This window comes from Panthera leo, chromosome A3 (genome assembly GCF_018350215.1).
Source record: "Panthera leo isolate Ple1 chromosome A3, P.leo_Ple1_pat1.1, whole genome shotgun sequence".
NCBI lineage: Eukaryota > Metazoa > Chordata > Mammalia > Carnivora > Felidae > Panthera > Panthera leo.
In genome coordinates this window covers 8,929,032-8,945,480 of record NC_056681.1, presented here as the reverse complement: position 1 = coordinate 8,945,480, position 16,449 = coordinate 8,929,032, and the positions used below count along the sequence as shown (strand labels likewise).

Below are 16,449 nucleotides of genomic sequence, written 5' to 3'. Positions count from 1 at the left end.
AAATGTCATTAGTGGTAAACTATTTCAGGGGGGAAGAAAAGGCTTTATTTCCTCTGAAATTTTTAAACTTGAAACTTCCTCACTTCTAGACTTCAAGCTCCAGTGGACCCCTGTCAAAAACCACCTACAAGAACCGGGATATCGAGCGTTCAGGGGAGGAGAGCCAAACCATGTTTTCGGTTTCTTTGTCCCAGTGAATAAAGAACTTTAAGAAAACTGCTCCCTGCCTTTTCCAGTCATATTCCGTCGTGGCCTTTCCTAACTACAGTTCTTTACGAGTTTCTTTTCCGTCACATTTCTGATGAGTCTTTTTACTGCTTTGCACGACAAAATACAGCAAACCCTAAAATATGGATGTCTTGTTCTTGTGAGAAAATGGAAAAGTTCACAAGAAAAGAAAATGACATGACTGAGTCCATTCTTAGCAATGGTATTCAAAAGTAAGGAGATTAGATAATGATGCAATTAGAGCCCATTTCTATGGTTTTCTATAATTCTGAACATTTGCTGACTTCTTTGACTGGTTTGGTATTTATTCTTATATCATATCAATTTAAAATCACCCTGTATGCTATGTCCAAGAGACATGACAAATTATGAAGAAAATATGTTCGGTGGAATTTTAAAAGAAGCTATCTGATTTTGACCTGAGATGTTGTTACGAGGCCATCCAATCATTTGGGTCTTTTTTTCCCATCATTTGTGTTCCAAGTGCTTTAAATATTTAAATTACATTTCTTCTTATTTCTCTAATGAGAGTGTATTTGCATCCAGGACATAATAACTGACTAAAAATGGCTTTCTTCTTTTTGTGTTTTCACTCCAGTGAAAATGGGGAAACCAGTTAGGTGGCCAATTCAAAGAAACTGATGGTGACTGAAAGTAGGGGAGAAATCATGAGAATTCGTGGAACTCAGGACATAGTTTACGTTTGAGCCAACAGGATTTCCTGATGGTTTGGCCGATGGTGCAATCTTACAGAAAGCAATGGGTCAGAGATAGCTCTTAAGATTCCATTAAGTGAGGTCTTTATAAAGTTGGAGCTACCAGTCACCAGCACGAAGCTACAGGAACCAGGATCTGGTGGGGTTCATGCATGTGAAATTCTTCCTGGGCCACCAGTTACCTTTACAGTAGCAATTCCAAGTTGGCTTCCTATTGAAAGGAATAGATTACTTGGATTATATCACTGTTTCCCAAAGTGTTATATATATATACTACATACACTTAGCAAGATTATTTTAAGTTGGAAAAAAAAAACCCTACTTCTCAACATTGCTTCATCTCAAGTCATAGTTCATGAGATGATGGCTTTGATGGGCTTTTCTTTAAGTATAATTTTCAGGCATTTACTTCATTGAGAATTATATATACACGTGTGCACATGCACACACACACACACACACACACACACCAGCCCATCAAACCCATAATCATATGGATTATGACCTAGGGATGAGATGCACTTAAAAAAAAAAAAAAACTAGGGGCGCCTGGGTGGCGCAGTCGGTTAAGCGTCCGACTTCAGCCAGGTCACGATCTCGCGGTCCGTGAGTTCGAGCCCCGCGTCAGGCTCTGGGCTGATGGCTCGGAGCCTGGAGCCTGTTTCTGATTCTGTGTCTCCCTCTCTCTCTGCCCCTCCCCCGTTCATGCTCTGTCTCTCTCTGTCCCAAAAAAATAAAAAAATAAAAAAAAAAAAAAAAAAATAAAAAAACTAGTCAGTTTTTGAAAGTATTAAGAGAATCATAATTAAATCGATTCTAGAACATGGCAAAAATTATGAAGGTGGCCCACGTATGAGTGTAGTTTGAAAAACACACAATTATATCAACTCTTATCGGCATGCCTGAAAGTGACAAGAGAATAAAACTCAAATTCGGTCGGTGAGAAGTTCTTCCCATCCACACTCTATATGGTCCCACAAATCAAGGCGACAAACCAGCATAAAGCAAGGAGATAAAATGACAGAATCCGAGGGTGATATGAGTGGTATGTATTCCCCAAATGAAATAATGACTTACTAAAGGAAAGTTGAGTGAAGAAAAACATTGATAATTGTCCAATACATCTTTCCATGACCTCCCATTAGTCACCACAGCATTTCCGTCTCTTTTTAACCTACTAAGGAAGGAAGTAACATGGAGCACACAGGCAAGAAATTGCTGGGAGCTCCTCAATGGAGCAGCCAACCTGCCCGTTCCCCCATCTCGGGAGGCCTGCGCTTTTCCCTTCCAACCGCATCAAGACCACCAGATAGGGTTTGCGCCAGTGTAGACCGCCATTTGCCTGTGTTGGAACTTTGGGGAAACGCTCTTGTGTGTGAAGTCATGTTTTCTGCCCCCACCGTGAGACCGGGGTCATGCCTTCAACCTGAGACAAAAACCACGATTCTGGGTACTGACTAGCTTTGCCGGTTTGCCCTCGTTTGTCTATTTATTCTTCCACTTACTGAGCACCACCTCTGCCACATATTGATATGATAACAGCAGCAAGATCAAACACCATTCCCGCAGGTTTGACTCTGACCACCTGGCAGGGGAAAAGATGTTCATCCGATAAATACATAAATAATGGGCAATCAAGTTCGGGGTTATCAAGAAGTTCAAAGTGTTGTAAAAGGCCGTATTAACAAGAGTCTCCGGGGCCGCCTGGGTGGCTCAGTCGGTTAAGTGTTAGGCTCTTGATCTCGGCTCGGGTCATGGTCCCACGGTCTGTGGGATAGAGCCCCACATCGGGCTCTGGGTTGACAGCGTGGAGCCCACTTGGGATTCTCCCTCTCTGCTTCTATCCCACTCGTGCATGCACTTGCTCTCTCTCTCTCTCTCTGTCAAAAATAATAAACTTTAAAAAAGGGTCTATATCGGGGCACCTGGGTGGCTCAGTCGGCTAAGCGTCCAACTTCAGCTCAGGTCATGATCTCGCAGTTGGTGGGTTCGAGCCCCGCGTCGGGCTCCGTGCTGACAGCTCAGAGCCTGGAGCCTGTTTCAGATTCTGTGTCTCCCTCTCTCTCTGACCCTCCCCGATTCATGCTCTATCTCTTTCTGTCTCAAAAATAAATAAACGTTAAAAAAAAGGGGGGGGTCTATATCACCTATATCGTCTAGTCTTAGGAGATAGAGAAGGCTACCTTGCAAAAATGAAGGCTACCCCCAAATGTGGGGGAGGGGGTGCCAACATGTACTAAGGCTCCAAGGCTTGAAGGAACTTGATGTGTTTGAAGAAGAGAGAAAGAAATGCTCGTGTGCAGTGAGTTAAGGAACTGACTGACCCGGTTTGCTACAGATTGAGGGATTTCCCAGGATATGGGATTTTCAGTGCTGAAACTGCAATGTCCTAGCAAACCAAGATGAATGGGTCATCCTAGTAGTAAGCAGTAGGAAAAGTGGTGTTAAATCAGCCTCGATTGACGAGCAAGGGCTGTGGTTTAGAATAACCAGTCGCTCTTAGCAGATTCTGCCATCTTTCCTGACTCGTCAGGACCTTGGGATAACAAGGGTAAGCTCTTCTAGTTATCTACTGTGACATAACAAATCTCCCCAAAACTTAGTGGCTTGAAAAATTCATTTGTTATTATCTCTCACAGTTCTGGAAGTTGACCTAACTTACCTGGTGGTTCTCGCTTAGGGTCTCATACAGCTGCAGTCAGATAACAGCTGGGGCCATGGTCACCCGAAGGCTTTACTGGGTTGAATATCCAAGAGGGATTTCTCCACTCACATCTGACATCTCAAGTGGGATGGTTGGAGTAGCTGGGCACCTCTCTGTCTCTCTGTCTCTGTCTCTGTCTCTCTCTCTCTCTCTCTCTCTCTCTCTCCGTCTCTTTGCACAGCCTCCCCATATACTAGTTTAGTTTGCCTGCAACATGGAGGTGTGTCAGGGTGGTCAGACTTCTTGCACAGCACTGATTTTCCCAGAGCAGGGATTCTAAGAGACCCACAGAAATTGCAAGGTTTCTTATGCCTGAGCCTGGAAGTCACTTCTGTTGCATCCTCTTGGTCAAAGTGAGTCACAGGCCTAGGAGACATTCAAAAGAGTAAAAGTAGTCTCCTTTCAATGGAAGGGAGAACAGAGAGCTTGTGACCGTCCTCATTCTTCCAGAAATGCTCTGTGCCAGTATGCCTCACAGAACCGTGGTGGACCCTATTCCTGATAGGATGTGCTAGGCCTGATGGGAACAGAGGAGGGGGCGTTGTAAGTCGAGCTCAGAAGTAATCCAGTCGATCAGAGCTTGCGTGAGTCAAGGCCTTCTCAGAAGGCAACATTTATAGGCCCTTTCAAGAGCATGACCCTTGCTTTCTTCACATCAGCAAGACATCCCTGTGTAATGAGATAGAGAAGGAGCAAAGCCATGAATGGGGCCTTCAGCTCACTTCAAAGATATTTATTTGCCTTGAGTGCTTCATACAGTAATTTTATTTTCTTCTTGTGGACTCTTAGCATGTTGGGAAGCCCTACATCCTCCCGTGGCTCTCTAAATGTTCTCAAGGAAATCAGAGCTCTCTCATAGCTCGGGAGCAAGGCCATTCCTTGGATCCTCCTTGCTTGTCCAGAACCCATTGATTATCAGAGGCCAGCAAATCTGTTCTGTAAATGGCTAGATGGATACCTATTGGGGGCTCTTCAGGCCTGACAGGCTCTTCAGTTGCATCGTTACAGCCAAAGACAATACATAAATGAGTGGAGTGGCCATGTTCCAATAAAACTTTATTTGCAAAAACAAGCTCCTGGCCATACCCCACGGGCCATTGCCCATTCTGGGTTACATGGCTGCCTCCATTAGAAATATTCTCCATTTGTGCTTGGGGGACCGTGAAGACAAAAATGTCCTAAAATTAGAGAAACTCCAGCTTCCTCTGGGTGATTCTGTGTAAAAGGTAAAACTAATAAGACCTAAGGCAAAGAATAAAGATGAAATAATAGCCAAGATGCATTTCACCCCAAATCTCCCACACCTTGAGTGGGAGGCCCGGAAAACAAAAACAAAAACAAAAACTCTGAATTTTCACCTTAAAGTCCCAAGAGACTTTTCCCCGTTCAAGTACAGATTGAGCATTCATAACCAAGTTAAACCCGGGAGAGTCCTCCCTTCATAACGAGGGTGCGGAGAGCGCATTTGAAAATTAAATCAGTGTTTTCCAAAATATGAAACATACACTCTCTGGTAATAAGTGAGAAGACTTAAGGTGGTATGATTCATGGATATTTCTTATTTGAATTTTCCGTTTGTGGATCATAAAATTTATTTTAATATGTATTTTAAAAAGAGAACTGCCACACGGAATCTATCGCTTTCCCAGATGCTTCGGAGGATAAGCTAAGAAGGTATCTGCATTTTTAAAAAGTGAGCTGGTGTACATAAAACCATGAAAGAAAAATAGTATTAAAGGTGATCAAGAACATGGAGGGAAATTGTGAGGAGAGAAAACAAATTATTCTTTCTCGGGAAACACTCGATTCAGTGTTTCTGCTCCCACCCTGGCTGTTCCAACCCTGGACCAACCCCTCAGTGAAGACAACCACGGTGTGACTTTCTAGTTTATTTGTTTTGTGTTTTTTGTGTGTTTTGTTTTGTTCTGTTTTTAATCTCTCACCTGGAACAGAGCTTACTACATAAAAGGCCCTCGGTAAACACAGACTGAGCGAGTAAATTAATTAAGTTGTCATTCAAATTATTAGGTTAATTTTGAGTCGTGGAAAATAATCTGACATGAACTCAAGTATATAGTATTTCAGAGGCTCCTAAACACAGTCAGAAGTTTGCAGAGCGGAAGGGATAAGCTTGTGTAAAATCAGTCAATTAGAAGTGGACAGTCCCTTGGGAAGTCTTTGCCAAGAGAAGTCCAATGGTGGCATAAATCAGGATGTCTAATTGCAACAATGTTGTAGGAATTAAATAGCAATTAAATCGAATGGGAAAGTTTCTAAGGGACACCTCTGACACCATGGGGGAAAAGTCAAAACAACCCCAAGAGTCTATGGGAAAAAAAACAAAATGGCTGCCTTCCAAGGAGCTTGCTGCTTAATAATTATCAGAGACATCTGTGATTAAAATCTTCTTTATTCCAGAGGCTTTATGATCTCGCCACAGACTTCCCTCATGTCAGATCAGAAGCCAGGGCAGCAAAATCGCTGAGGTGTCACAAATGTAGCAAACCATGGAAAAAGGACTTGGAAAGGGACGGTGTAGCACACGGTTTGGGCCTGCCCAAAACTAGCTTTGAGAAACCAGTTCCCAAAATAGAAAGCATAATCTGCGTCTGTTTACCCAGTGAAAGTAATTCGGGTCATTTCAACATCAATGTCACTGACTTCAAGGGAAGCCCTACTTGAAGGCTGATAAAATGTGTGTGTGTGTGTGTGTGTGTGTGTGTGTGTGTGTGTGTGTGTGTTATTAAAGGTTTATCAAAAACTATGGTAAATTTGCCCATACCAGTGTTTCCGAAAATGTAAATCCCATACTACCGTCTGCAAAAGAGTAATTTTGGCTAATATGGGGGGGAGAGGTGTTTAGTAATTGTAATTAAACAAAAATCCACCGGATACATCCATGATGTTATAAATTGTTGCGTAGAATGAGGTGCAGTTTCTTTTTTTTAAGTGTGTTATGTTTTCCGAAAAGACTGCTAAGGAAATCATCAAACACTGGGATCGTGCTCAGACCCGGTAAACTCATGAAAGTTGTTTCCAAATGATGGGGGGAGGGGTGTGAAGCTCCGTTGTACAGCAGAGCTGGGACCGTTTCTAACCTACAACGTCCGCATCCTTCATGCAATAGAATTCAATGAAGACCATAAAAACTATCACGGAGGGAACAGAGCGGAAATGCAAAACTCACGTTCGAAGCTTAGATCTTCCAGGTGGATTATCTAATTCATCAGTTTGACCATGAGATTCTTGAAAAATAACCTTCATTGCCAACATGTAAGCAAACAAGCAGCCAAAGTCTTTTCCTAGATTTCAGAGGGATTGTTTATGTGATGGTTCGGGACAGCAGCAGTCATTTGTGTGCCTATCTAGTTTTTAATAATAACATTATTATTATTATATCATCGTTTTATTAGGAAATGCTCTCTATCCCAAAGAATTAGGAAATATTTCTAATAAAGGGATACTACAGTGACGATGACGTTGGTCTCACCAGTTCAGGTTATATATCAAGCCCACCCTATGTGGAACCTTGAGTTAGTGGTTCTAATCCAGGATCCAAAGAATAGCATCTATGTGATTTCATGTGACTCACTTACCCACTAAGCCTTGGTTGTATCGTCTGTAACATAAGAATGGCTCCCACCTCCGAATGATGACCAAATCAGAGAGTGCAGATAATCTGTATAAAATACCGAGCATGAAGTGGGTCCACAGTGCATGCTGATGCCTCCCGATTCTTCTTCAGAGAGAATTAGTACATAGTAGACCCTTGATTATCCGAAAGATAGATTGCAAATCCTTAAGGATACCAGTACCACACAACGGTCCTCTCCATTGATCTTGGATTTCCTAGCTTAGAGCTACCATTTTCTAGACCTTCCCTCCCTCTCTTTATCCCCTTTGCTCACTTTAGCGGTTGTCTTCCATTGGGCAACCATTCACACAAAGGAACAAAACTTTCGTACCATAAGAGTGACATAGGTCAACCAGCAATTTCTTCTCAGCTGAACCTTGTGCCCATCTCAGGAACAAGGGAAAGGTTGGCCCTTCTTAGGGACAAGGGAAATGTTGGCTGTTTCCAAAACCTGCTCTGAGACCATGAAAATCAAGGCAGGGTTGGCTCCCACCACAGTGGAGGATGGGGCTCTGAGGGGACACCCGGGGCTACAGAGGATGAGTCTGACCTTCAAGTTTACCTAGGGGAAATTTTTCATTCCCTACCGAGACCGAACCCCAACTCCAGAACTCTCTCTCTCAGAGATTTGCCCCAGCTTTCCTGTGACTCCTTTCCCTCACTAAATCCTGATGTTCCTTACCACCTCTGGTGTCAGGGTGAGGGATGAATGAGGGTAAAGTCTGGCTCAGAAAGTGTTTTGTCAAATCTACCGCTTATGCCGGGCCCCCAGGTTCCTTTCTATCTCCCATCCAACTGGAGAACAGTCAAAGAAAAAGAAATCAACACATCGTCCCAGTGTTATCCCACCACATAAGCCAAGACAACACAGGGTGCTAAGGTGTGCATGAGTGCGGGGGGCCTGTGGGAGCACAGAACAGCTGTCAGGGGAGGTCAGATGAGACAAGAAATAGAAGGTTCCGGATAATGATATTCAAAATGCTCTTCCCGAGCCCTGGTGGCCTTTCTCAGGCACTCTGTGGCTCCCTGGAGCCTGCAATTTCCTGTCTGGCTTATGTCATTCGAGCCTGCAGAGACTGTGACCATATAGTCACACGAGATTAATAGTAACAACACATGTGACTGCCAAACCCGAAACTCTAGGGACCAGAGAGAAAACCTGCCATCAAGAGAAGGACAACATCCTACAGCGTGGGTTTCAGACAGGACTTCTCCGTCTCCTAGTTCTATGACCTTGGGGAACTCGCGGCTCCCCTCTCAGCCTCAGTTTCTTCATCTGTAAAATGGGACACTAGCCCCTCCCCTACAGGGCTTTTATGAGATTATCCATGAAAATGCTTTGGATATCAAAAGAGTATAGATCATTTTTTATTTGTAAGTCTGCAATCAGCTTCGATGCAGACCTAATCCTGGGGTGTACTCTAGAAGTCTCAAGGGATGGATAAATCTATGGCTTTCATTTTACAACTCTTTGACCGTTACGAAAAACATGACTATTTCCGTTTCCTCCTAAAACACTCCGTTTGTGTAAGCTTACTGGTTATTTCGATTCTGGAAGTTGAGCATGATAAATGATCAGCTGTTCCCTTAATGTAATTTCAGGAGGTGACCAAAAAGCTTAGCTTCCTGAAGAAGCCAGATCTGACTTGTGCAATTTGGAGCGTTCCCAGAACCCTCTTCAGGGTGACATGGGAATTCTGCCTGAGAATCAGCATTTCACCCTTCTGCTCTTTTGGAAACCTGAACCAGGAAGAATGGTGCCCCTGGGAAGGCCCCTGTGACCTTGGCCTAGGGGAGGTGTGAGAGCCAACCAGATTCCCCGAGGAGCTGTGAGACGGAGGGATTTCTTCCAGAAATACAGGGAAATTTATGTGGGGAGCGCACAGCTGGGAGCTGGGAGCTGGTCTTACTTACAGACGAATAGGAGGAAGGAACACAAGAGGGAGGAAGGAAGACATTCATTAGCACAGGCGGGAGATTTGACCGGAGCTGGAGACCCCAGAAAGAAGGTAGTCCCCAAAACTCTGCATAAGTACAGCCGTTCGCTTCCAGCACAGATGTATTTCTTTAAATCAAGTTAAGATTATGATACAGCATCTTTATTTTATTTTGGGGGCTGAGAAGGTGTCATACATTCCGTATCTTCTGGCTTTATGGCCTCACCTTTATGACGCTCCCGAAATCCCTCCACAGTGACATCTGTACAGCGGTTGCTAAATTTGCCAACTACGGTCCTGACAAGGAGTCACAAGCTTACCGCTTCCCGGCTGTGTGACTTCAGCCAGGAGCTTGACCTCTCTGGGCCCGTGTTCAACTTGAGAAAATGGTGGCCATGGCTGTCCACCCGGTTCTGAGTGAAAATACTCCTTGACCGGAAAAGATAAAGCAGTGATAGGCCACGTGGTACCTGCATCACTTAGCATTATCACACCAGCCTTCTTAGGCAGAAACAGAGGGTACATCTAAAAACCGCAGTTAAATGACATTATATTTTCTCACACTAAAGAATAAAGGAATCAGTCCAGATCTGGTTGCACAGGAAAGGCATCCCATGTAGAATAAAGAATAAAACGGAAACAAAAAGCAGAAAGGTGATAAACCTTTCATAAAAGGGATTTTTTATCACTTCGGAACATCCTAGTACTGCCTTATGATATTTCAGCCTCTCAAAAATAAACTCAGAAGCCAGTATCTCACTCACACCGGCTAAGGAGATCTCCTCACCCCCACAAAAAGCAAAAGGAGAATGTATAATGGTGATATACTGCTAAGGACCATTCCTGTCCTCCTCGGTGTGGAAAAGCAGAATACAGCCATAAAATGGTGAAGGATGCGCTCTGGCCTCCGCAGGGGTGGGGTGGGGGGGGATGGGGACGCCATTCTCCATTCGTGGAGCATGGCAAGGCGTCCTCACAATCTGTCCCGAGTATTTTCTTATCCGTCTGCCGCCACAGAGATGTTTTTCAGGTCACTGGTAGACCTTGAGCTTTTAATCCAGGGTCCCCACGCGGAGTTCTACTGAGTTAGGCAATAACTGATCTGCAGGGGGCTTCACTCATTCATTCCCTCACTCATTCATTCATAGCGCTGGGGGAGGTGCTAGGGGTGAGAACCAGGAGGAGCAGGGCCCAGTGCCTCTGCCGAAGGTAGGAAGGAGCTCGGAACTTGCGAGACTCCGAAAAGAAGGTTCTGGAGGCGAGAATCCGGGAGAGTGGGCCAGACAAGCAGGGGCGGACGGCGGGGGCCAGATCACCGGACCTGTCACCAGACACAGTCAGGACACCCCCACCTTCCCAGCCAGGCCTCGGGCCCTACGGTCAGCCTCGCCTTCATCTTTGGACACTGTTTCGCCCGCTGTGCCCCCCCCCCCCACCCCGGCAGGCATCTCCACGGAGCCCGCCGCTCATGTCCAACTGTGGCCTGAGCATCTCCACCGCAATGACAAGGCTCTGTATTTATATAACAAGCCTCGCTCGAGTATTTCGAGGCCCGCTGTTTAGAAACACACAGAAGTGGGGTGGAGGGGCGGGGGGGGGGAAGAAAGAGAATAAATATGGAAATCAAATGTAAAAACTTCTGGTTCTCGCAACCAGCTTCCTGGGGGAATTCTCCTCTGTGTTCTTTCCACTTCTTCCACTCAACGGAATGACTGCTAGTCATTAAGGAAATCTGTGAGGAGCTCACGGTACAGGAATTGTACACCAAGGCTCCCCTCCTCATTTGCATATCCCATTTTTTGATTGGCAGCTGTACATGAAATGCCATATCAGTTGAAAGTATGTTGTGAGCTAGCACTAATGATCCTGTGGCTCCAGGGAGACCTGCCATATTGTAATTTGGCTATCAGGCATGAAAGAAATAATTCTAAGTGCCAGGAATGCAAGACTGAATAAATGTTTCACTGCTGCAGGTTGCCACGGGTGACACTTCTGATTTAGTATAAACGAATGCCCCGTTGCCTTTGGGGTACGGGGACTTTGCATTGTATCTGAGCTGTGTGTAGAAAACATTAGTCTAAGAAAATGGCTTCAGCGTAAGACGGGAAACGGAGGCCTGCTCCCAGAAGGCTGCGGAATGTTTACAACTAATCACTGGATGAAAGGATTTCGCTACCTTCTATAATGACAGACAAACAGGATTTGCTTTTCCTCAGATGGAGAATAATGGTGATGTTAACTCTGCCTCGCCTCGCCTTTTTTTTTTTTTTTTTTAATGAAATGCTCTTTTGTAAAGAAAATCACATCTGTTTCCTTTTATATATGAAAGGGATATAAATTCTTTTCTTCCTCCCTCTGTGTGAATAGCCCCCGTCGCTGTACCTCGGAATTAAATAACCCTTTCCGATGTCATCCGGCTTTCAGAGGTCTGGAAAGATGGCTGTCACTTCCTTCTCCTCGGCTTCTGACTTCACACGCTTGCCCGTACGTAGAGGAGCTTTAGAAGTGGGGAGCGATCACTTTCGCTTGAATTTTCATGAGGGTCCCCATGCAAATCGCGGCCACATCCGGCCCCACGGGAGCTCAGTCTCTGTTAACAAACTCCCCATGTCTCCACCGCACGGAATGCAGAGAAGAGTTGTGTGGAGAAACCACACGGGGAGGGCGTTGGCTCCCGCCTGCGGTCTCCCTGGGCCCCCCGGGTCCTGGCTCTGGGATCGTGTTAAGATGAGTTTTTCTTTGCCCTCGATTCTGTGGAGGGTTTCTACCTTTGGGCTTCCTTCCTTGGACATCGTCAAAGGGCAGATTCGGGCACCTGCGTAGACAGGACAGAACAGCGGTCGTAGAAAATGCCATGGTCGTTTTGCGCTATAGGCGAAAGGCAGCGGGGTTAAATCAAGTCAGGCATCTCCAGAACTCTCTTCAGTCCTCCATCTGGGAAGAAGCCAGGCTGACTCTTGGGCTCCGCTTCTGAATTGGAAACTCCGTCATTGCTCTCAGCCTTCTTGCTGGTAGATTTGGCAAGAGCGGTGGCGACAAGCTAAGGATATGTTAAAAGAACACGAAGAATATGGTCGGATTTACCCATCTCTGCCAAACCCGCTGAGAAAAAAACTCCCTTCATACCAACCCCTTGAACAGTTCTGCTGTATTTTTAAAACACGTTAAGGACTCGATAACGGCACACCAAATATTTGTTGAGCACCTCCTACGTGTCAAAAAAATACGTTACACGCTTGTAATAGAATACACGGATCCCATAAGATACGGCATTTGTAATGTTTCTATTCAATAGGGGAAGGGTTTTTAAATTGGAAGTAAGATATGCTGGAGATGTTGTTAATTCAAACTCACATGCTTTTATGCCTTCATTTGACATGGAAATTACCGAGCGTCTCCTCCGTGGCAGGCTTTCGGGATACAAAAATACATGCGTCAGGGCCCCTGTCCTCAAGTAACTCACTGTCTAATGGGAAACACACACCAGGATGCACAAATGATAGACAAATGCGCTGTGAGGGCGCGGCACTTAGTGGGGGCGTGAGGCGAGCGGTCCAGAGCGGATGGTTGTGGTCACAAGAGGAAACGCCAGTGGAGAACTCCAGGAAACGTGTGGCCCAGCTCTCTTCTCTGTCACTTTCAAAGAACGCTGTGGATTTCAGTTTGAATTCAGGAAGCGTCTCTGTGCACCTGCTACGTGCCGGCTACTGAAGGGCTTTCCCATACGTTACCTAGTTTAATTCTTCCAATGGCAAACCGCTCACCGATACTGAGATGATAAAGGTTCGATATTCAAACCAAATGAAACAAACCCTGCAGCCAAGCAAAAACGGACGAGGGTGCTTGGCCTTTTCCCCCATTTGTTAGCAGACGCTTTCTAAAAGGCGTAATTGTTTGAAGGCTTTCGTTCCTTTAGGGTAACTCCAAACTTCTTAACCATGAGCAGGCACAAAAATGACTGAACAGAGTTGACTCTACAAAGCCATTCATACTCTCTCTAAGGGGGATTTAAGGGACTTTCCAAGGGTGATTTTGTTTTGCTCAGTTTTTGCTTTAGCCACCGACTTAGGGCCCAAATCCTATACGAGAGTGTCTCTGCTGCCTGGGCAAAGGGCCATGAAATCCCAGAGGAAACGCCGTCTAACTCCATGTTAGGCCTTGGAGGAGGGGTAGTCATGGAAGACTTCTTTGAAGAGGTGACTTTCCACAACAGAAATTAGGAGAGAAAATTCCAGACACAGTGGCCAGGATAAGCCAATGCCAGGAGGTGACAGAGCATACAGGCTCTGGGTTCAAAGGCTGGAGGCAAAGTCGCGACAGAGACGAAGCTAGAAATGTAGGCAGATGGCCATGCTCTGGCATTATCAGGATGCCTGCCCCCTTGTTTCTGGATCTGTGCTTTTCAAATGGGGGTGAGCTGACCCCCAGGGGATATTTGGCAATGTCCCGAGATATTGAGAGGTGCCACCAGTATCAGTGGGCAGAGATCAGGAATGCTACTGATATGCAACAGGGCACAGGACGGGGCCCCACGACTAAGAATTATCTGGCCTGAAGTGTCCTAGAGCTGAGGCTGAAGAAGCCTGCCCTAGACCATTGCTACTTGCTTATATGTTGTCCTGCTGCCTTGGAGGGAAATGAAAAGCTGGTTTAAACTTTGTACCTCGGAATAAGGGTGTCTCGGGACAAATATTTATTTGGAATTCCCGTGAGCCGGGGTCGGGGTGCGGGGTGGGAGGCAGGGGAGAGAGTGACTTTAGAGAGAAATATTAACCTTGCAAATGTGCACATTTTCAATTCACATCCTAGTGACAGGTTACAACTTGTAATCAGTATAAAATGATTTTCCGGGAGAGTAAATGCTTATTTTCACTGTCTCGATGTTGGCACTGGATTACTTGGTATTAATCCCAGGGTGACACAGTCACATTTGGAAGCCGTGAGATTTATTTGGATGTCTGGTGGGGCCAGGGGCAGCCTTCATTTCACATCCTTGATCTTGGAGAATTTAAATAACTGAGCTGCTTTTCTAAATACACCAGCGGTGTGAAAAGGAAGTTACCCACCTAGGACAATTCCAAGAGCCACGCGAAGCCAGGAGAAAGGAGGAAGGGATATCACCACGGTCGTCAACCCCATGCTTCGCAGCCACAACTGTAACCACAGCAAACAAAGGGCACTTATTAAGCACCAGCTGTGTACCTCTCCTCAGGCACAAGAGAGCAAGACATCTGAGAGCCTGTACCCTCAGTCTCCAGTATATATTATAACACCCTTTTCTCCGACGTGTGCCCACACCGTGAGGCTATGCTTGGTATTATTGTTCTGACCAAATATTTGCCATTATTATCTTTCATCCATAGCTCTCATCTAGAGCAAGGCCCCCCAACTTTTTCTCTAAAGGACATAAATTGTAAATACGTTGTTTGCCAGCCATACGGTTTCTTTTGCAATTACTCAGCTGTGACCTAGGGCGAAAGCAGCTGTTGACAACATGTAAACAAAAGAGCGTATTTGTTTCCAATGACTTAGCTGTGTTCCAATAAAACTTTATTTACAAATAAGGCGGCACAGCCAGATTTACCCTGAAGGCTACAATTCACCAGCCCTTGACTGAGACTAACTGGTACCATATCTTAAAGACATTGCCTTCTGAATATTGAAGCAATACGATTAAGAATCATAAAACTATTCTTATGTTTTGACTCAATAATTTCACATCTCAGAACCTAATGCTACGAATGTCTTCAGATTTTCACATACCAGGTTTTTGTACAAAGATGTTCATTACGGTAATACTTACAATAATGAAAATTTGGCAATTTTATTGGCCAAAAGCAGGGCATCAGAGAATCTTACTCTGTCATGGAACAGTGGAATATTGAGCAGACTTCAAGGTGATCATTCTTAAGTGTTTTAGTGATGTAGAAGATGTGATGGTAAGTCAAGAAAAAGTGAGACAGACGCTGTGCATACAGTTTGATCCCTATTAAGCTTACATCTGCATATTTGTAGAATGACTCAAAGGAAATATACTCAATTATTTAGTAGGTGTTTCTTTGGAGGCTGAGATTATGGGATGATTTTGCTTAAAATGATTCCCAGCGTGGAGTTACTTTAAAAGGGCAAGTGTTGGCCTCCAAGTGATTCAGCTTTGCTATTTCCCTGGCTGGGCAGGGCACCTTTGCAAGGTTACTTACGAACGCTGAGCCTCAGTTTACTTCTTTGTAAAACATGTATAGCATCTGACCTGCCTGACTGTTGTCAAGATTAACGAATGCAATAAAATGCTTAGCAGAGCATTTTACTTAACATAGTAAGTACCCCAACAATGGTAGCTGATAATATCATCACTCTTTGTTCTAAGCAGTTTTGTACCTTGATGGTAGCGATAGTTACATAAATCTATACAATGGATACAACTGCACAGAGCTGCCCACACACACACATACACATAAAAATTATCCAAATGAGGTCTATAGCCTAGGTAACAGTATTATACCCATGCCAACATCCTGGCTTTGATATTAGATTGATGTCACCATGGGGGACTCCGCGGGGAAGGGTACCTGAAACTCGATTTTTGCAACTTACTGTGAGTCTATAAGTATTTTAAATTCAAAATCCTTTAAAAATACATGAAATCTTTTAAAAGATTCCAACTGCTTCCATAATTTGCCTCTCATCCATCCAAGTGAAGTAGGGAAAGGTAGCAAGTGATCATTTGGTCTCGTCTGCAAGCGGTAAAACTGAGATGCTGAGGGACTGTGTTCCCCCAGGTCAATCAGGAAGACAGGAAGGAAAAAACAAAATCAAGTCACTGAACATCCTGGACTCTTCCCTGGAGCTGGTCCTGCTCCATAAGTTGTCCTGTGTTTTACGGGGACAAGGAAGGTGTCCTTTAAATAGATGTGTGTAGAAGGTATTCTCTGGGTAAGGGTCTCAGAAGAGAACCTTGAATTCTGTGAACAGATATTCCCAGTTGATTTGGGGAATAGGAAGAAGCGTGGCATAAGCAACCCTCCCAAAGAAAATGATTGTTGTTCAAGCGTTTTCACATCTGCATTCGTTTTATTATTTTCACATGTACTCTCAAAACTTCACATAGGTTTGGGGCGCTTGGGTGGCTCATTCCATTAAGTGCCCGACTTCGGCTCAGGTCATGATCTCACAGTCTGTGAGTTCAAGCTTCGTGTTGGGCTCTGTGCTGACAGCTCAGAGCCTGGAGCC

The 16,449-nt window shown here is 44.8% G+C and overlaps 1 protein-coding gene across 2 annotated transcripts in view; it reads left to right on the top strand.

Moving 5' to 3' along the window:
- Positions 1 to 16,449, top strand: part of TSHZ2 (teashirt zinc finger homeobox 2) — a 405,034-nt gene that overhangs the window by 366,911 nt on the left and 21,674 nt on the right. Inside the window, exon 3 of one of the 2 annotated variants that reach the window (XM_042930639.1) lies at positions 90 to 213. The exons of the other annotated variant lie outside the window; for it this stretch is intronic. The gene's annotated coding sequence lies outside the window, so the exon portion shown is untranslated. Of the gene's footprint in view, positions 1 to 89; positions 214 to 16,449 lie in introns of those variants that run through there. 2 annotated transcript variants of the gene reach the window in all.